This window comes from Sipha flava, unplaced genomic scaffold, assembly GCF_003268045.1.
Source record: "Sipha flava isolate LNK unplaced genomic scaffold, YSA_version1 1_pilon_pilon, whole genome shotgun sequence".
Classification (NCBI taxonomy): Eukaryota; Metazoa; Arthropoda; class Insecta; order Hemiptera; family Aphididae; genus Sipha; species Sipha flava.
This window is the reverse complement of record NW_020272783.1, coordinates 2,095,842-2,118,412: the sequence shown is the minus strand read 5'-3', so window position 1 is coordinate 2,118,412 and position 22,571 is coordinate 2,095,842. Positions and strand designations below refer to the sequence as shown.

The 22,571-nt window shown below is 30.9% G+C and overlaps 1 protein-coding gene across 1 annotated transcript in view; it reads right to left on the bottom strand.

Moving 5' to 3' along the window:
- LOC112681957 (homeobox protein Hox-D9-like) overlaps window positions 1-20,521 on the bottom strand; it is a 106,034-nt gene extending 85,513 nt beyond the window's left edge. The window contains exon 1 of the mRNA XM_025552343.1: window positions 20,366-20,521. The gene's annotated coding sequence lies outside the window, so the exon portion shown is untranslated. The remainder of the gene's footprint in view (window positions 1-20,365) is intronic.
- Between the last annotated feature and the right edge of the window lie 2,050 nt (window positions 20,522-22,571).

Genomic DNA, 22,571 nt, shown 5'->3' with positions numbered 1-22,571 from the left:
ATAACATTAGTTATATATTTATACAAATAGAATATTTGAATGAAGAAAAAAATTTAAGACTTACACTATTTTGATAATTTAATATTAAATAACATACGGTATTTAGTGTATCAATTGAAATCAAAATATATAATTCCCGTATACATACTCGTATGAATATGTTAATATTATGTCACTATAATGTAAAATAGTGCTATGTACTACTCGATTAAATATTTACAATTTTATTTGAAGATTTTTAATTTATTAATTGTATTTTTGTTTTAGATTTTGCATAATGGACCATCAATGAAATATATTTTTTTTATATATTTTTGTCCACTACGTAATACATAATATGATTTCGATTGTAAATCTGAAAAGAGTAAAACCCGCATCGTAGTCAGTATAACATCCACGTTTTTGTAAAATATATTCAGTAAAGATAGAAATGGAAGAACGACCGTAAAAGCTCGGCAACGTAGAGTCGTAAAACCGACACTAGTACTAGTCTTGCAGTCTTATTTTCGGGTCATTAGGAACGGGTTCCGATCCTATTCCTTTTCTTCCTATACTCTCACTATACTGCTCACTCCGTCGTCACGATCGTAGCATATAACAGTAAAAATGGAGAGGTCTCGTATTTCATCCCACTCTGTTGGGACTCCCAAAGGTTTTACTCCCGACAGGGTTGCTACCACCACTGATACGATGATTTATAGACCGGAAAGACTCAAGAGAAAACCAGTCGTAACTGTGTATAGGAGGAGTTAAAAGGATTCCATGACCAAGAGTGGCTTACGTACCATGTTGAATTTTTAACCCAAAAAAATAAAACATCACTTTTTTAAGACATTTAAACTTAAAACAGTTGTAAAATATTCATCACTGCTGGTTTCAACAAAAAGAAAAAAAAACTCCCACCTGGCTTAGATAGTTATTTTACGACTTTCGGTCAATTAAAATTAATTTTTTTTTGTTTCATCAATGTATTTTCGGATGCAAACGCAATAACACCGGAATAGATAGTTAAATGGTCACGATAATTTATTACGAAAATTTTCATATTCCGGTTTTTAGGACTTAATGTATTTTTCCATAAAAAATGTCAACATGTGAAATAATGTGAGATGAGTATTATCCAATGAGGACAAGAACCAATGAAAATACAGTAAATTAGTGGTTAACTATCAGATTTTTGTGATCATAAATGTACATAAAAATAATGGAACTCTTATTAATTAAGCCGTTAGTTGATCGTCCATTAAAAATGGTTTAAAATATAAAACCACACGTATTGATTGATATAATCAAATTATTATCAGATTCGACGCAGTAAAATTCTTTATGTATCTATATTTTATTCACTAAACCGTTTAACCAAATGATTATTGACTATGTTTAAATAATAAACAAGTATTTTTATTTTAAAAGTCGCAAAATATAATATAAATTATAATGTACATCAGGCGGCACGTATATCGTATAGTGTAGTTAAGACGCATATGAACATTTTTAGTAGTCATTAAAGTTAAATAGCTAACACTTATATTATACCAATTGCTAATATAAGCACAATATTAAAAAGTAATTAAATATTAATAACAATATCTACTTACAATAATTAGAAATTACTTTCCCGCGTAATATGTAGTAATTTAAATTTATATAGTAAAAACACATAAAAAAAGCAACAGTTTTTATCTACAAAATATAATTTAAAAAAATTTTAAGGGAAGCTTTTAGATAGAAAATAATATACATTTTTTTAACAAAAAATTATTAATTGTAGTTGCTCATTCCTTATTTTTTTACTGTGGCCTAGATCTTTATACTTACAGTCAGTAATCATGATTATAGATTTTTTATACATATAATTACCAATTAGGTATATTAACGTATAGAGGATAATTGAATTATAACCCTAATAAAATATAAAAATATACAAAGTTATATAAAATACAATTTATAGTTTTTGAATCTCATTATCACTGAGACTTCATGATCATAAAATTACTCAGACATGTATGCATACATTAAATATTGAGTAAGAAAAAAACATGAATTATTTCATAATACATTCGATAATTTTGCGTTAAAAAAATATTATTTTTAGCTTTAGTTTATAGATACACAGGTTTTATTAACAAAAATAATATAGATGTAAATTATAATTTATTTTTCTGATTTTAATTTTTCAATTAATTATATTAATCCATATACATTATGAATTAATGAAACATTTGTATTACATGAGTATTATTTTTAATTACAGAACTGTTTTTCTAATTCAAAAACATTTATTTAAAATTAAACAATAATTGAATCATAACGATTTTATATATAATAATAAATATAATGCATCAAATACCATACTTACAATACTGTTTTAATTTTTTTTTCATCTATTTTTATTTAGAATGCGATTTTGAAGTATTTATAATTTGTATGTCTTAGATTTATTATACAAATATTTAACAAAAATAATACTAATATTAATAATATTAACTTAATATTGCTTCGCATGATACCATTATTTTTCATTAATTTAAAATGACATGCCGTCATTTTGATCATATGTTGAAATTTGATTTTATTTACATTCTGTTCAAGACATTCGTTGAACTAATAATAAAACTGTACAGAATATATCATTGCGCTGTAGCTTCTAGGAAAAATTTAAATAATTTAATAACAGTTGTCAAATTGTAGGTGTATCATTCAATAATAATTTTTAATTATATATTTTATTTGTGATATTTTTATAAATGTATGGTAAATGCATGTGTTTAATCAATATAGGAACATACGAGAATGTAGTTAATAACGCGAAAATCTTTCTAGTAGTATTGTTACTGGTCGACCGACTCAATATACTATTCCTATTTTTATACCTTTTCTTTACCACCAATACCGACACGAAGAAGTGACGACTCGAGTTTCCCGAATGCTTTTAGACAAGGGTCGTAAATCACGCATTCGGCAGGGGCGGTTCCTGCGGGAATATGACCGGCGGTGTAGCACGTCACATTGGGCTGCGGTAAATCAATCCGTATATTCGCTCGCTCAAGACGCCAGAGGAAAATGCGACTCTAAAATGTGTATATATATATATGTGTGTGTGTGTGTGTGTGTGTGAGTATGCGTATTGGGGTCAAAAAGAACCGTAAAAATCGACCCTATACGCACAGTTTTTTTCTTTCTCCTCTCTCTCTCTCTCTCTCTCTCTCTCTCTCTCGGTATCACATCCTAATTGGACGTCTCCGTATCGATGAGGAAAACGCAATAATAGCACGTATATACGTGACGATCGGAATTTTAATAGAACCCACACTGCACATATGGTTGCGTATACATTATAAACACTATATAATATTATACACAATGCATAAATATTTAAATTTAAATATTAAAAGCATTTGAAATTTTCCTCTCGTCGATTCCCATTGGCATGTGGGCGTTTATTTTTAGCTTATGTTTTTATCATTTACAAAAATTCTTTCTTTTGTAAGCCATTATACGCGGTCATATATGCGTATGCATTTTACATAATTCATATATATAACAACCAAAAAAATATCTTTGAAAAGATATATATTATAATACATATCTAACTTTGAAAATTATATATATATATACGATATAATAACTAAATAATAAATACATATATTAATTTGTTTATTTATATAATTTATAATGAAAACTAAATAACTACAGTTGACATAGCATTGAATATTAAAAGATTAATACATTATTATCATACTTTAAATTGTGATAAAAATGTTTCACGAGCCGAATATAAGTAATTTAATTTTTAATCCTAGGAATAATTATTAAAGTTTTGTATATTTATACTTCAAAGCATAGAGAAAAATGATGTAACGTGGACGTTGCATATTTAAATCATACATGCAAGAATCCTAAGTATAAGATATAAATATCTCATATTATGTTTTTAAATAAATAAAAATGTCAATCATATTCTTTTTAATATATGCAAATATATTCTGTCGGACTTAAATATTTTACTATATGTAATAGTCAATAAATCATTTATACACCCATTTTATTCAACAACTATTCTTATATTAATAATATAGATGACCTATATTATAATTTAGCTCAATGTTTTTCAACTTTTATGCAAATGCTAACTTAGTATGCTTTAATAGAATAACATAACTATTCATTTTATCATATACTCGTATTTTAACGCAATACTAAAAAATTGAATTTTAATATAATATATTAGATATATTATGTAAAATTATATTTTAATAACTATGGTATTTTTCTTGTCTTTAGTTTACATATAGCGACCCAATGTTGGAAAACGCTGCTAAACCCTATATTTTCAACTGTACGTACGGAAAATTTAATTGGATTCCGACCAAAAACTTAACGCAAACTGTTAAATAGTTTGTTGGTTTAGCTGCATACACGTATAGATGTGATAACGATAAAAATATAATGTATGCAATTTTAAAATCACAGCTTAAGCCTATACGTATAGTATTTTCATCTTAGAACACTTCCACGGTACAGCGGTAACTGGTAGTGTAATTACCACGGTGCAAGACGACGGTGGTTAATGGTAAAAAAATAATACAACAACTTGAACTATAAATTGCGCGCGCCATCATAACGCGCGAATGCACAATGCACATGCATATATTTATATGTATATTTTACATGTATTATAATGTATTGTAATGAATAATGAATCGGAGTAAAAACCATTTCTTCGTTAAAGGTGGCAATGCGAGTTTTGTACTCTTAATAACACGTACACAGAAGGTACCGATTGTTATATATTATACAGACAAGTATAAATATATTCATGCGTAGTAAGTAGTTGGAATGTACGTATATAGTACATATACGTTCGTTTTTCACTGTGTTTTTACGATCTCGTCGTTTAATGGTTTCATCTCGTACCGTCGGTGTCGCAATTAGTGTAAAATTAATCGAATTCATTTCGTCGTATTGTATAATTTTGCAACTTAAATCTATATATATTGTGCATTTGCTGCAATACGAGTACCTGTCCATTAGTCTTTTGTACAGCTGAATGTACAGGTAAATATGTTCGTTCGACAGCATACGTACCCACGCGTCTATGATTAATATGCGAGTACGCATATTCATACTTATGAATAGGGATCGGAAGTTAATGCATTTTGCATTTTTTTTTTTCAAACTTTTTAGAAGATACTATCCTGGCCACAAATGTGTTTCATTAGCATGTGAATTCGAATAACTAATTTTTATTTTGCATTTTTTTTGCATTTTTTGATGATTGTTACTTTTTAAGTCATTTTTTGATATTTTTAGGTGATTTTTCCACATTTTTGGTCATTTTTACTGATTTCACACTGGTTCATTTCTTTATTGTTTCTTATCGACGATTATGCCGATAACTTAAGACTTGTCCGATTTTATCTAGTCGATTACATTAGTAAGATTACATAGTATTATACCTACATTTTATTATTTCAAAGCATATATTATTACATCAGTGATTCTTTGAGTGTGATGCTGCCGAGATGAATCGTGAAATAGTTCCTGTAACTCGACAAACTCGTATTGCGTGTACATGTTAAAAATTATCACTGTATCTTGTAAGAATACAAACAGTAATGTTATACACCAAAGCTTCTTTAACTGTAGGACAGCAGCCCACTAGAAGGCTGTTTATGCATTGCAGTAGAGAGAGGATATATAAATATTTGTGCACAATAATTTTATTATATAGTTAAGAAATTAAATGCCCTATTAATTTCACGATTTTGATGAAAAAAAATGTCCACACCTTGAACCTTAGGAGACCGTAACAGTTGTAGATTAAATAAATAAGATCACATTACAACAAAAAGTCTAAAAAGCACTGATATAGATTTTAAACAATCTTTATAGAAGTATGAAGTACAATAGTATGTATAACTCTTTTCTGTTTCTTACGCACAACGAATACAACGTTATGATTTTATATGTATCTATTCCTGGACTAAACTCAGAATAAAATAAATGCGTTTTAAGTTATACGAAACAAGTTAGTACCTACTTACATCAACTACTTTAATGCAATCTAATCCGTTCATAAACGTTTCTATCAAATCATATGTATCTAGAGTAATTCTTGGATATTTCTGAGCATATTATGTAATATATAATATTAATTTCATAATACTTTAATTAGCAATAGTTGTTCTCGTACGTGTTTAATATTCTACGAAGAACGTAACACCTAAACCACGAGTTACACATTAGTGAAACGTAATAGTTTTGTAATTTTAAATTATTGTAATTCTTTTATTATTTTTGCAAAATCTTATTACAAACAGTAGTAATGGTTCTCCAAAAAAAAAAAAAAAATCTCGCGAAACAAGAGTGCGGGAAACTAATTATCGACAAGATTGCGAACATTCTACGGCAGCGTTTCGTCGAGCGATGCCGACCACAATTTATTTTTAATTTTTTTATTTATTTTTATTTTTAATTGCCGGCGGCTTTGTGCGCATAAATATGTGTATGAATGTACATGTATACGTACATAAATGCATACGATACATAAGTGTAGGAACTACTCGCCTATATATCATACACAGGAACGAACAGTATTGACAGATATTAATCGAATTCACTCGGACTCCATTTTTTAAGTTGACCGCATTATTATCCGAAATTACATCTCCTCTTCTCGTTCTACGGACGTTATACATGTATTGTACACATCTAATTATGTTATATAGTTAAGCAGACCTATCAGTTCAATATTTTTTTTACTTAGCACCAGCAATAACTTGAACATATACATGTGAGTATTATGAGTTACGAGTTAAATATAAATATACACGTACGCGGTACACGTTATCCACGCAACTGGGGCGTTGTATTTCAACCGTAACGATAATATTCTCTAGTAAAACCGTTGCCGTGGACCAAAAAATCTTTTCGTTTTTACGGTAATATAATTTTAACGTTATTTCTTCTCAACATATTATTTATTCGTAAGTATAATATATAACACGCACGTGTGTCTGCGCCTACGGGTTTACTCACCCGAACGCGAAAAGAGAATAAATGTACATTATATGGTCTATAAATTCAATCGGAACGATAAGGTTTAGGAAAAAAGAATTTAATGAACTGAAAATATCGATTTTAATAGTTTAACTGACCACGAGTTATATTTACGCGTACGTGTTTCGAGATTATTTTACTTTTTAATGGCTAACGTGTTGTTCGTTTTATTTCCGGTACCACATTCCGATGTATTACGCGTGCACGCATGGTACCTTGTACATGGGCTGCGGAGAAAAACCGAAATAAGATTGTACTTAAAAATGAAAATGAACTGTGCCGTAAGAGAAGTACCTAATCGTCGGGTTTATTTTAACCCATTATCGTTTAGCGATTTCAGAACTGTAAATGCGTACCGAACCTTGACTGCGGACCGGTGTCGGTAGGTATTTATAACAGCGGGCGCACAACCGTCGAACACGTATTCAATCGAAAACGCCTATTGTCGGACGTCGTGACCGTATCGCGGGCGCGCTACGTGTGGGTGTATCCGATCGTGCGGGTAAAAAAAAAAAAAAAAAAAATGAACGTACAAAAAAATCGAAAGACGAAAAGGAAAAAAATAAATAAATATGTGATTTAAAAAAGCGGTGCCGGGCGAACCGAAGCGGATTAGCGGCTGGGCTCGCCAGCACGCGGATCGTACCCAGACGATTGGACGAACGTAAAATGTCGTCCGCGCGCGCAACCGGTTCGCACACAACGCGGCGGCGAACGACGTAACGACGCGGCACGGGAAACTAGTTTTAAATCCGAATCCTTGCGGCGCGCGTAATATTAACTGGCGCACGGCCGAACCGGATAACCGTTCAACACCGACCGAACGCTGGTGCGCGTCTCGCAATCCATTTCGGACACGAGCCGACAACGTCTGTATTATTTTACGCTGTACAACGAATACGTGTGCACCGTTTTTATTTTACCCGGCGCGCGCGCGCGCGCGTTATGGTAACGGCACAGATTACACGAATAATATGTATTGTATCGCATAACGTTCATATGATCCGCGGTAACGGGCGCGGAAACGGGGTTCGGTGTTGCCGACAGAAGCCCGGTCGTCGTGCGGCTGAAGGGTGGCGGGACAACGCCGAACGTCTTGCGCTGCGAGTGCTGCCGGTCGAAACGCGTATCCGAGCGCGCGCCGACGGAACGGCACAGATTGTGCGTCGGCGGCGGAGGGTAATAAAACGAAAAAATCATTTCTTCGGTTTCCCGTGGATCGTTCACGCACGCACCGGAGTCGTACGTCGGACGGGCCCCCGGTCGCGTTCGTTCTCCACGCAAAACCGTATACGTCTGTTTTCGCTTTAATTTAATAGTTGATTAAATATTTTTTCCGTTGTTCCTTTTTCTTTTTTTTTTTTTTTTTTTTTTGTATTCACTTTTACGATATTAGATATATATATATATATATATATATATATCGATGATCATAATACGTGTAGGCCTGCACGCCCGAACACTGGTCGACGTTTACGTTCACCCGTAACCGCTGGAAAACACACGTCCGTCCCACGCCGGTTCGTTAACAAATATTGTACGTGGTGTAGGCAGGTACTTTAATCGCGTCGGACCAGGTTGAAGACACGGTGGTCCGTGCGGAGTAAAAATACGATTTCTCCGTACAGCACGGTAAAAAATATTCCGAATAAATCCATTTTGACCCCGGTTCTTAAAATTTCCCATGTTCATGTTGTAGAGCTACATTTTTTTACGTACAAATGAGCATAAAATTAGCGTCGACCAAAAAATTTAAAATTATTTTATTTTACTTTCTAAAGAACTGTTAGGTACCGGAAAATATTCATAATTTTAATAATATGGCTGAATGATAGTAAAATTATTTTGAAAAAATGATAGAAAAAATAAATTATAATGATTGATTAGAAAATTGTATTGTTATAAAATTAATAACATTAATTTTAAACGAACATCAAAGTCTTGGAATTGCCTATATACTACTCCTTAATAAATTAGTTTTAACATTTTGAATACATATTTAAATGTCAGCATAAAGATAAGATAATTGTCAACTATTAATATGTGTCTATTTGATATCTACATATATATTATTTTGAATTATATATTTAAATTATTCAAAATTTATAAAACAACAATTATTTTTCAATTTATCGTATTGAATGGAAAACTATACATATCACTAATTTAGTATATATCAAATAATTATAAGACAAATTAAAAAAAAGTTATAGTGTTCAATAGGCTCTCACTGATTTGAGTTACACTAATTCACCATTACCGTGTTGCATGTTTGGCTTTATTTAGCTTGAAAACAGTTGTTATGTGAGACAATAATAATATTAAGTAAACATAGAATGAATCATGAAAGTTTTTTATGTATTTTATTTAACAAACTAAGTTAAATCGAACATTGATTTACGCAATGTGACTTGATTTTTTTTTTTTATTTTTCATTCGAACATAACAAAATTGACCCTTTTTATGCTCTAATACTACCTTATACAGATAATAAAATTGTAAAAACCGATCGACTGCTACCAACACCTTAGTGTGTCTTAAACTGAGTATAACGATAATCATTTTTGTTTATGGAAAATAGACAACGAACTTTACAGTTCTTAAAAGTTTAAACGAATTACAAAATGTAACTTTTAAAAATGCTTACAGATATTGAATTGTTTTTAAAAAATTATATATTTTTACTTATTGGAATGTCACTATTAAAATCAAATGATATTATAGTAGAAAAAATACTAAAACAATAACCAACAAATAATATAATTCGATAAATTATGAAAATAATTTACAGACAGTCCATGTACAGAGTGATGAATGTTATTTTGATAAGAGCGATACACCAACACATTTATTTAGTTATCCCAATGTGGATCGCATTCCAATTAAACGTATCAAATTAAAATATGTAGAAGATGAATTTTCAATTTTCAATCGATGATTATAAAAAATGTACTCTCTAAGATATTACAGATCATACATTACAAATTTCAATGATTTTCACAAAAATACATAACATTCTTTTTATGTTCAGTTAGAATAGTAGAAGCAAGGGAAACAAATGTATCATGATTTAGAGAATATGGAAGAAATAATTACGTTGAACAAAAATTGAAATAAGTGAATACAATTTGAATAAATTGAATTATTTATAAAATATTATAATGTTTTAAAATAAATAAATGATTTATAGCTCAAATCCATTTTCTTTTCAATGTCTAATTACTAAATGATACTTATAACTGTTCATTTTCAATTAATAGACAATTGTATATGAGTTATGATTTTATTTTTTCATAATCAGTCGCGATTTTATTGAATTTGTATATACCTGAAGATGAATTTTTAATTTGAAACCGGTTGTATTCTACAAATATAATAATATTCCAGCCCAAGCATTTATTTATTTATTTATGTATTATATTTTCTAAAAATTGCCCATATTATTCAATATTAAAAGGGCAACGTTTATTTAGAAATCGTTATTGTTACAAAAGATTATCACAAACTGTTCCATTATTTAATAGGCAATCCATTTACCGAATGGTTTTAACATACATTACAGCATATTTTTCTGAATGTTCTCAGATAATTGTTAAACTCGGTAGTTATTTTGGAAATAATTTTAAGCTTGCAAAAAAACTGTCATAAATAATGTTTCTGATTTTTGATATTATCATTGATGAAATCATTGATTTATGATATTAAAATTATTTTAAAAATGGATGGGAAACAATTAATAATAAATATATTTGATATATATTTTGATACCCTTATTGCTTGTAATAATATAAATATCGTACTTCAATGTCATAAAATTGCCTATATATTACTCCTTATATTATAGATAGTAATCTAGAGTTATTTTTTATTCATACCTATCTGATAATTTCAGAATAAAGCTGTAATAATTATGATAATAACTAACTTATTAGTTATTATATATTTATAATATGAACATTAGTTAATTCTCAAATATTTATATGTATATATATATTTCTTCCTTGTATATGTCACTAAACTCCTATACGGCCGGATTAATTTATATGAAATTTTGTATGCGTGATTAAATTGATTCTAAAATGGTTTAAATTCACAATTTTATCAGATAACCAATGTTTTTCACATGAATGAAATAGGTTAAAAGGGTTTACTGAACTATACCTATATTTAATCTTATATATGAAAATCACGTGTTCGAGGGTTTGTGCCAAGGACTCAAAAACTACTTTACCAATTTTTATAAAATTTGGTATATTTGATATAGAGATAGATTATATCTTGGACAAAAATATATAAAAATATATAAAATATTTGCTCTTGTCGTGAATAAAGGAAAAGGAAGCATCAGTTGACCTGATAAGGCTTGAACAGACATTTGTTATTTTGTTGTCACAATAAAAACCGAAAAAAAACCCCACTGTCTCAAACCTCAGTGTGTCTATTTTACTGAAAATCATTTCCAAGATTCGCTATCTTCTTTTCCAAATATGACACTCAGCTCTACTCAGTTCTGAAGTGGCTCAACAAGTTTTAATTAGTTCGGAAAATGTGCCTCCGGTTATAAATATGAATAATATTTATTTATTGTTTTGGTTCAGCCGGGAACCGTTGCGACTAATCGTCTAAACGCGGAGCCAGCACAACGAACGGGACGCCATCTGTCGCCATCGTGGTGTAGGTCGGTATTTTTCTGTACCGTCGGTAAGAGGACGCTGCAAGTATAGCCATCGTAAGCGGATGCGATCGCGACCGCACAGCAATGGCCGACCACCGTTGCCCAGGTGACCGCGGCCGTCCATAGCGGTTGTGGGAGGCGATCGATGCACACTCGGCCAACCTGGATCCACTCAGGGCGTGCCTACAGGACGGGTTGTCGTGATGTCATCCCCGTTCGCATGCGTGCTACGACCGCACTACTCGCCCAGTGCCACGTTAAGCTATGTAGCCGCCCCGGAGCAAATTAAAATATGCTACCCTTAAGAAAATTATAATTCAAAATTATATACACCACACTCTTAATTATAGTCAGTAGTTTATTAAGGGGTAGGATGGAAGTGTACCATGCAAGAGCAATAAATTTATAAATCACTAATATCTATATTATGTATATGTTAAATAGCACATTATTATTTATATTCAAATTTTATAATTATTAATATAATAAAATTATATATATATATATATATATTAATAAAAAAATGTCATAAAAAAGATAGTAATAAACAATCTATAATTCAATTTATTGCTTGAATAAGATAATTAAGATAATAAGATAATTTTTAAAAATTTTGTACGATTTAACTCTAAAACGAAGTTAAAAAATAACTAGGAATTCTATCTCATAAATAAAGTATTTCTATAAATGAAAAGTAGTATTGGTTTTTTTGACAAATTTAAGTTTACTTCAGATTTCATGGAAAAAATATAAAAAGAAGATTTCAAAAATGATACTTAAATTAATTCTAATATCAAAACTTTTTGAAAATATGGGGGGAACATAACAGAAATTATTTGAAAATTATGAATTTATTTTCTTCAAAACGTTTTACATTAAATCTTAATAAAAACATTTTTTATTCTTTCAAAATTAAATTAAAATTAATATAGTGTACACAGTGAGTTATAAAATTATTGAGGTGTGTTCAATCGATTTTTTATTTAAAATTTTTAGATTCTGAGTAAAAAAGGGATGTATTTTAATTGCAAAAGGATTTTTTTGATTTATGTATATAATTTTCAGATCAGAAAGAGTGCTCCGATACTTAAAAACCTAGTACTCCTCAAATTAATCTAAAACACTCTGATCAGATGAAAAAGTTATGTAAAATTGTAATCGTGTAAGTGTTTTTACTTGATAACCAAGAAATATAATAATATTTAAATTTAATTAATTTAGATTTGCCCACGAAGCCCCCAAACTTCTTTAGCGGAGCCCTAAGGCTCCACGGAACACAATTTGAGAACCACTGATTTAACAATTATAAACAAATTATTTTGAATTCCGATTATACAGACGGTCTAATAAATATTGATGTACGTTAGTGTGTTCAAAACAAAATCAATCACTGTTCAAACTCTATGAATAATTATTATTACAAAATGGTTTTATTTTCTAGCTTTCTTTATATTTTTCAAGTATCATCATTGGGCCCTATATAGGCTGGAGCTATTAGCCCGTACGTTTGACACACGCAACACACACGGTCATTGTGACACTGATTCTAATATATTATAAAATAAAATGTATTGTAATAAATTCATTATTGTTATATTGAACATCCGAATATTTTCAGCGTCTTACAACGGGAAATATTCTATGAATCTAATATATATATATATATATATATATATATATATATATATATATTTGTAAATATTAACACTCATATTTAAATATTATATTTTCTTTATACCTCTTAATTTGTTATATTAAACCACTAAGGCTTTTTTTTTAAATTTTTAACAACTTTTGAAGTTATACAGACGTGCTTTAAGTATACCAAGTCAAAAATATTTTCTTAGGAAAACCGCGAGTATGCAAATTCTGAAAACTACATAGCAAATTATAACAAATTAATTGCAAAGTTCCTGTGAAGGTTTGGAGTCGCTAGCTTAAAATAGAAGGGCTGTTGTGAAGTTGGCCCCCCGAACCAAAAATAGGTTTTTCCGAAAAAAAAAACGTGGGTATGCAAATTCTGAAAACTACATAGCAAATTATAACAAATTAATTACAAAATGCCTGTGAAAGTTGGAGTCGCCAGCATGATTTAGGGGGCCAACTATACGTACATCATATTACTCATTATTTTTTTTTAAATACTGCTGTACTATAATCATACAAAAATGTTGGTTATTTTTCTAAATAAAATTACTATATAATATATTAATAATATATTTGATAACCAATTATCGATAGTAAAATGCATCCCCTATTATATTCTAAAAATAAGAAATTAAAATAAAAAGTTTTAAGCGAAATAGAACAATTGTTGGACAGTTATATGATAAAATATGAGAGACCTTTCTGCTTAAACATAATAAATATTTTAATTTCAATAAATAAAATATGAGAAAAAATGTATATTTAAAGGTAAATAATTTTATTTTATTTATTTATTACTAAAAACACTATAGTAAACGATATAGTTACATTAAAAATGTTTTGTTAAAAATATAATTTTACAAATTCAATTATTTTAATTATAACCAAAATTACTTTATTATGTTAGGTAACCAAACGGGGTTTTTGGCATGGATGTAAAACATAAGATTAAGTGCGGTTGGATGAAATTAAGAAAAGCGTCTCTCGCTTTATACGATAAAAGAATTTCAATTAGATTCAGTCTAAGGTAAATTTTACAGGCATGTAGTGAGACCAACTATGTTATATGGTGCAGAGTTTTGGGCGGTTGATAGGAGAATATAACAGAGTATGAGTGTTGCGGAAATGATAATACTTAGATGGATGAGTGGATTGACAAGAGAAGATAGAATAAGGAACAAATATATGAGAAGTAGTATTGGTGTAGACTCTACAGACTACTATAGACTCTACAGCGTAGAGTCTATAGTGGACAAAATGATAGAAAGAAGACAAGCTGAAATGATTTAGCCATATGTAGGGCCGGCTTTAGCTCTTTCAGCACTTGGCGCAAGAATTATTTTGTCAATCCTCCATCTTAAACGAGTTAAACATATAACTTAAATAAGCAGAATTTTGGGAGCTGAAGGGTCCTCATTCTACATATTATAACCTAAGTCTCATTTATAATCAAAAATACTCAAAATAATTTTTCAAACGTGCATATTTGCCATATATTTGTAAATCATTCATAAAACAAACATTATAGTACTTGTAATAATAGAGTGATAGTTATCCTTGCATGTCGATAGAATAATGTATAATAATAATTTTAATAATAAACAAATTTATATTAAATCGCATCTTGAAATTGTCTATCTATAGTAGATAATTTGCGTCGCCAACAAATTATCAAATTTAATTCTAATATTGACGCCTTTCGCGCACCCTTCAAATTTTATCGTCCTGCGCAGTCGTACGCATCGAACGTATCTAAAGCCAGCACTGGGCATATGATGAGATAAGAGGAAACAAATGCAGTAACAGTTGTTATGATTATGAACGTTGAAGGATAAAAAGTGGAAAGACCAAAAAAGAGATGGCTGGATGCGATTGAGAATGATATGAGGGCCGTTGAAATGTGCACAGGGGATGTAGAAAATCGAGACGAGTGGAGGTTTAGGACAAGGGTGACCGACCCTAAATAGTTGAGAAAAAGACGAAGCAGGAGAAAAAGAAGAAACTTAATGATCTTAGACATCAATACATATATAAACATTTACAAATTAGCATTCGTCAAATTATTAATTGCCATGTTTATAGTTTATGTCGGCGCGGCAAGTGCCCAACAATAATAGAGGGCTGGCTTGTTCGCCAGGAAGTAAAAAATAATAATAATATATATAAATAAATTCACAGATTATATTAATAAAATTTAAGTAAATGATAAATAATACATAAAAGCCAAAATGGTACAATAGTTGCTGGTAGTATAATTAAATAAAAAAAAGGTACAACTGCCTGTTTGGCACAACAATAATAATAAATAATAAAAACCAAATATGTGGAAAAAATAATTATAATAAAAAAAAAAACCAAAATAAATAATATAAATAATGTGTTGCCTATGGCGGCTACAAAATGATAATCAATATATATATATTAATTATTAAATAATAAACAATGTGGCCCATACGGCACACAATAATTTGAAATACACAAATAAATAATAATAATTTGGCCTAAAACGGCACACCGAATGAATAATAAATAAATCACTATGTGGCCCACACGGCACACACTAAATAATAATATAATAATGTAAATAATAATAATATATAAATATAAATAAATAATATACGGCCACACGGCACGCAACACAAAATAATTTAAATAAAATACGTGGCCCACATGGCGCGCGAATAATAATAATTCAATTTATAATAATAATTTGCCTATGACGGCACACCGCAGTGTATGAATAAAATATATATATATATATCAATAATGTGGTAGATGCCTATGTCGGCCAATGCAAAATAATACAATATAAATAATATGCCTACGACGGCTGATGCAAAATAATAAAATAACGTGCCTACGACGGCTGAGGCCCGTCGGCCTTTAACACAATTAAACAAATATGGTCGACCAATACTCACATAACATGTGACTATGTTGAGTGGCTGATTGCATCCACGCGACCGCACCAACCCTGTGACTAGACAAAATGCCTTAGACGGCACACCGCAGTGTATATATGAATAAAATTAGTCACAGAATTGGTACGTGCGACCACCCAAGCTCAGTCACCACGAAGATAAAAGCCGTTCTGCAGCCCGAACGATGACACAAATGACAAAACCACGTTATTCACAAGGCGACCGCTGGTATACTACAAACAATGAAAAATTATAACGCTGGACAATATCTGATTGCCTCGAACGATACTTTACCAGACGGTCGAATCACAAAACAAAAAGGAGTGACGAAAACGTGGTTTCACTAGACAATTGACTGCAGACACGGGAACACGGATACAATAATGTTGTTGTGCACAACACGACGACCAAAAAACGAGAGCGAGATGGGTCCGACGACATTCACCACGAAGGCTAAGGCCGCCGGACACCACAAAGAAGATAAAATGCCCCAGTGCCACCACACAAAATAGAAAAACACTCGAAATCAATGAACTTTGTGGCACTGAGAGCATGATTTGAAACTTTTACAAAACATAACCGACAATTTTTTGAAAACGTGGAATAACAATCATCAACGTGCGACGATAACAGCGCGATTACGTGCCCGACCGGTCGCACACGGAGGCTTATCACCACCGCCGACGATGGCTGCGGACACGCAATGCACCGCTACACATCGCACGAAAATGATAACACAATACAGACGAATTACAACACGTTACAATTTATTTTGCGGCTTATGGCGCGAACAGTTTAGTTTACATACTTTACGTAATACGTTTGTATACAATACCTTACAAAAGTTCAATCAAATTGTTTATTACAATTTAAGAAATAAAAAGGTAATACGATCACTCTTTATACGTTCTACCTACCAATTTGAAAACTATATAAACATTTTTTCGAACTGATTTGTGTTAATAATTGTTTTCCATATTCAATTTAAACCTAGGAAATTAGTAACTATGATTTGTTAACTATGAACTTCTAACCAAATTATTTTGTAATCTCTTAACTTAACTTGAATTAATTATTTTCATTAACTTGCCTATATTTCTAATACTTTTATAGTTTTATTTATTATTTTTAAAATGTGATTAAATACAATTATACATTTTTAATTTTATACCGACTCATTGTTTTTGAAATGAATTGAAAAAAAGCTAACATAATATAATACTACCTTAGAATTTCTGGTTATAATATTTAACAAAAACTTTCGGTGAGATTAGTTTGATACCTAGTCAGTAATTTTGTAGGTACTAAAAGTAACATAAAACTTTGTAGATCGAAGTGGAAATTAGAATCATAAACGTTTAGTATTATTTAAAAATATCTTCAGACCTTAAAATCAGAAATATTACAATGCAAGTGTACAAAAATTCATACGAATATAACGATTTTCCATTAATTTGAAATTTACCGTTGTGCAGTACAATATAAATATGGTCTAGAACTGCCTTTATTAAACATAGGCGTTGGTTTTAAAACGAATGTTATTCCATTAAAAATGTTTTACGTCTACAGCGATTACGAATGCAGTGGATTCCACAACAATAACAAGAAACTTATAATATTATGTATTAAAAGCCGTTGTGGAATCGCATAAATCTCTCCCCCAAACGAATAGTGACAGCAGCGGCCATAACCATATGGTTACCAAGACGACGCAATACATCACTAAGGGGCCTGAAAAACTCGTTAAAAAATCGATCCTCCTCCTTCTCGCCTGCAGTTACAATATCTCGTAATCCAAAATATTACAATGAAATGATTTGTATCGTGGAAAAATTTACATTTTTAGAAATCGCGAGAAAAAATAATACATGTATGCTTACGTAATTCATAGATGTTGGGCGAATACACTTCACACGTGTATTTTGATTTTTTTTCAAACAATAATTTTTGATTCCTAATGATACACTTTTCATACATTTATGACGATACTAAATGATGCTTAACTTCAGTGCCGTATAATAAACAATTAAACGTCATAGCACTTAAAAAGTCATAATATAACTCAACATACGTTTTAAAAACAATAAGCATTAACAACCTATATAATAAATCCAGAGACTATATTATGAAGACAGTTCGGGTGCTTCATATCCTTCCAAACATAATAATATTATATGTGCACATATATAGAACTATAGTTATATACCATAAATTACCATATCCTTGCTCGCTCGTAACACAAAATAATAATGTGATTTACTTTTAACGATAATTATTGTTATTATAATATAATAACCTTTGCATTTTCCCCCCAGTAGCCTTTATAGAACATTAATATTTGAACGATATACTTATACATATTTTGTTGATTCACAAATACAATGTTTCATTGTTTTATACATTTATTATTAAATATTTTACGGGTACCATAATTTATTGTGAAGGATACGTTGTTTAAAATGTGAATACTGTCCTTATGTAATTTAATTTTGACATAAAATATTAAATAGTTTTACAATATATTTTTATTTATCATGCGTCTGTTTGCTTGAGACTTAAAGTCCCCAAAAATTATGCATAAGATGAATAAAGTAACACATTAGACATATACTGTGGCGTACATTCGATCTTGCTCTGGTGGGGGGGGGGGGGTTAACAAAAATAATCATTATCTTTGTTTTTCGTTGCACAGATAAATAAGATAAATAACTGTTATAAATAGATATTATTTTATACAACTTTTTTACCAATTTACAGTTTAATTTCACATTGCAGTAAATTAATAACAATTGGAATATAAAAACAGCATAGTTAACAAAACTTTTCAAACACCTATCAATATAATTATTTAATTATCATAATATTTGTATAGTTGTATATTTGAAGTTCAAAGCGTAATAATGAAACTACGAACATATTAGACGTCATCAATAATAAAACAATTCTTTTTTTTTGGCCCTGGGGGGGTTTGAACACGGATCCAACCCCTCCCCGTATGTATGCCGTTGAACATATATCTAATTTTATATGAAGTACATTATATACACATTATAAAGCATATAAATTAAAAGTAAAACGTAATTCACAACTTAAACATGTTTACATATAGTAAATAAATAAAGTACATAAAGAAGAATACTTAAAATATCCAATTTTAATTTTATTAAAAATACCTATTATATATACGTATATATATTACACAGATACTAGTCAACAGCGGGTGTAACGCTGGTTTAAAAGAAAAAAAATAGGAAATAGTGGAATTGGCCTATTTCATTTTAAACGTATCGAAAAACAGCTTTGAAAATGAACGTATAAGATGAAAACGATATATAATATTGAACATTTCCTCAAAATTTCCACTACTACGGATTTATAATTAAAATTCGTATTTAAAAAAAAAAAAAAACAGTATTATGGTAATACAATTGTTTATAATTTTTTCCCAACAAACATATGCGTTTTATTGTTTGTTATTATTTGCTGCACATTACATGCAAGTGGTCGACGTCACGTTTTACGATATTCCCTTAATGACCTATGAATACAATATAAAAGCTATATTGTAAATAGTGGTGTTAAACGGTAATAACAACTGTTCGAACGCGTGGTTAATAATAAAATCATAATATTATTAGTTATTAAACTTACGGTCGTAATAAACGGAGTGATTAATTTTTTCAACTGTCCGATTCGTCAACGTCGTTCTAGATGCATTGTTATTTTGCGATCGAGTTCACGGTGAAGATGAGGAGGACCCATTAAATATTTAATAATATCATTATGATCGCGCGAAGAGATGCGTTACACTGTGTTATGGTGGTGTGCAATAAAACAATTAAAAGAACATTAATTTTTCTACCGAGTATAACGCGTACCTGGTCCGGCCCCGGTCGCGGTATACCGTATACCGCATTCGGTTCGCACGCGCGTCACACGTCGCGTGCCCGAGTCGTCGTGCTATTAAATCGTTACCGCGGTATAGACCAGGGAGTGAAAAAAAAAAAAAAAAAAAATAAGCACTTCCGTAAAATCTAAAAAAACCCGTATGGAAACTAACCTTTTTGCAAGCGATGACACAGCGTTGTTACAGGCGTTGTTGCCGTCTTCTCCGGGCAATGAAATGGAAACGTACGGGACGGACGGAGACGCACGCGATATGATGTGAGTTTTTACTTTAAACTTTAAACGAAACCGGTACGCAGACGAACTTTCCGACGGATCGAGCACCGTGAGAATGAGATGGAAACGCGCGCGCAGCGTTTACCGTCGGATCGCGGCGGATTTCCTCGGGGGGCGATCTTACGTCGGGCGTACGTCTCGGCAGCATCGAGGCCCATCCCTCCGCCGGGCCGCAGCGAGCGAACGATCCAATAACGGCCGCGGAGTCGGTGGAGTTTTACGGTGGCGCGCGCGCGCGCGCGGGAGGTCCGCATTCGGACGGGTACAATAGTAGGACGTATTGTCGGGCGAGGGAGAGCCCGGGGAGGAGAGTGAGGATCGGTAGGAGGGCGGCGCGCCGGCGGTGGAATTTAACGCTTTCGAGGGGAACGAAGACGTGTGATGGAACGGAACGAGAGAAAAAAGCGTGCGCACGATCGTTGGATTTTTTTCCCCTCCTGCCGGAAAACTTGTCAGTCGTAATTTATTACGAAGTCGGACGACGAATACGATCCGAATCGTACCGAAACGCACCCGGTACACTATATTACAACACCCGTGTCCCGTGCGCGCATCGAACAGGTATGCCTACCGCGATTCGGAAAAAAAAAAATTCCAATACGCCGTACACACGTCGTACGTACGGTGTGTAAGACGTGTGGGCCAACGTGTGTGCGAGCTATAAAAATAAATACTTAACGACCAAAACGTACTTAAAATCTGTGTACGGCATAAGAAGACTCTTGAGGATACACGTTTAAAAGGTTTTTATTGAAATCGTCTCGATCGAGGCGGTAGTAAATCTGTCACAATTTGTAAGTTCTACGAACATTAAGAAACCATGACCGAAAAATGTTGATATTATAAATCGAGAATATTAACGAATCATAAAAAATAGGGTTACGTTAAAGTTGCGCTCGGAAAAAATTAAATATACATGTGCATTCGACCTATTTGCTTAAGAATGACTAAATATTAATTTAAAGAAGGAACCACTAGGAAATAGAAAATACAATTTTTAGTCGGAAAATTTAGACTTAGAAATTATCTAATCACCGGTTGTAGGTTTATCGAAAACTGTATCATATTGTTATAAGTTATAACTTATAACGATTAAAGGGTCTATGATTTAAAATTTATTAGTATCGTGAATATACCGATTGTCTAACAGTAATCGGCCAACATAAAAAATGTATTTTATGACTTATTAGAAATATTGTTAAAACTATTAACGAGTATTTAACTAATACAATGGTTAAAACGAAACTATCATTCAATGTAGTTTGCTATGAATGTTAAATGATTAATGCTTTATACATTTCGTATATATGATTACCAAAAAAAAAACCATGCAAAATTTGAGATATCTCAACCTCAATTGATTTGGATATAATATGTATAATTGTGTATCAGATAATTTTTTTCCTGCTGTAAGAAAAAAACCAAAACACCATTATATGAACAAATCAATGTTAGTAATAACTAATCTAATATATTATTTTTTTAGACTAAGCAATCCAAACTGAGGCATGGTTGGTTTTGCCATTTCACGTCGATGAAAGTTATTAATGATATTTTTCTCAAATAGCTAAGTCTAGATAGTAAAAACTAGAAAAATATTCATAAGCATAATGTTGCGTGTAATACCTTAATAAATAAGAAATTGACCACGAATTTTTTTGGAATGCCACATAAAATAATAATAATTGATAAGATGCTTTTAAATTTGAATATCGCTTATTTAATTTAAAAATAATACTATATGTACTAAAATACTATATATACCATAGTTTAGTATATGACCATGGTATAGTGGTCGATAGTATTAGAAAATGCTTAATATTTTTTTAATTAAAAATTTAGTATCAAAATTGTTACTTTATATTTTTGCCTGTACACCACGCAAACATTTTTAACTATTTAGATAAAACCTGTGCGAAATAATGATTAAATATTAAAAAGATAATTTTTATGAAAAAGTTTTTTTCATTGATACACACGGATAAATAATGAGAAATTATGATTTTTAATATAACTTTAAAAAGAGTCGTAAATAATTAAATTTTCCAGTAATATTTTAAGAATCGCTTTCAATACGTATTTAA